The following is a 783-nucleotide window of genomic DNA, read 5'->3' on the forward strand; positions in this document are numbered from 1 at the left end:
TCTATTGTTTCTTTTGCTGTTGTTTATCTCTAGACGTTCAAATGTTTATGAACCACAATGGAAACACGTCTCTGGCTCTTCTGTCATAATCTATTCTGCCTTTTAAGAACAGCATGCACATTAGCTCACTGGGTACAGAGCCTGGCTGGGAATCAGGAGGCTGCAGGTTCAATTCCTGGCTCTGACATAGTGTCCCAAAATCATGATAATATGACATAATATATTATGCCGTCCCAAACCATGGACTATAGTATGTTCTTTTTTTCATGATTTTCATCTTTTTTTCAAATCCTCCAAAATCATGAAAAACTACATGCTATAGTATGCCGTCCGAAACCATGAACTATAGTATGTCGTTTTTTCATGATTTTCATCTTTTTTTCAAATAGTCCAAAATCACGAAAAACGACATGCTATAGTATGCCGTCCGAAAGAAATTATAACTTTGGCATGCTACTAGTCCTACATACTTACACCTAGAATCCCCATTCAAACCTATTTAGGTTCATCTTATGGTGGACATGTTTGCCTGAAAAGGAATCTTTGAAATGTTTCATCGTTTTAGAAATATAGTGCTTTCAAATTTGAGACATTTACAATGGGGCTCAATGGCAGATATTGGCACGTCAAAAAAGCACTTTCACCTAGAAACTCCATTCACACTTTTTATAATTTAGCTTTCTGTGGAGACACATGCTGGAACTTTTTACTTTGAAATGTTTTGTAGTTTCTGAGTTATTTAAGTTAAACGCCCAATGCATTCCCAATGGCAATAGCACAAAC

This window comes from Electrona antarctica, assembly GCF_951216825.1.
Source record: "Electrona antarctica genome assembly, chromosome: 18".
Lineage (NCBI taxonomy): Eukaryota > Metazoa > Chordata > Actinopteri > Myctophiformes > Myctophidae > Electrona > Electrona antarctica.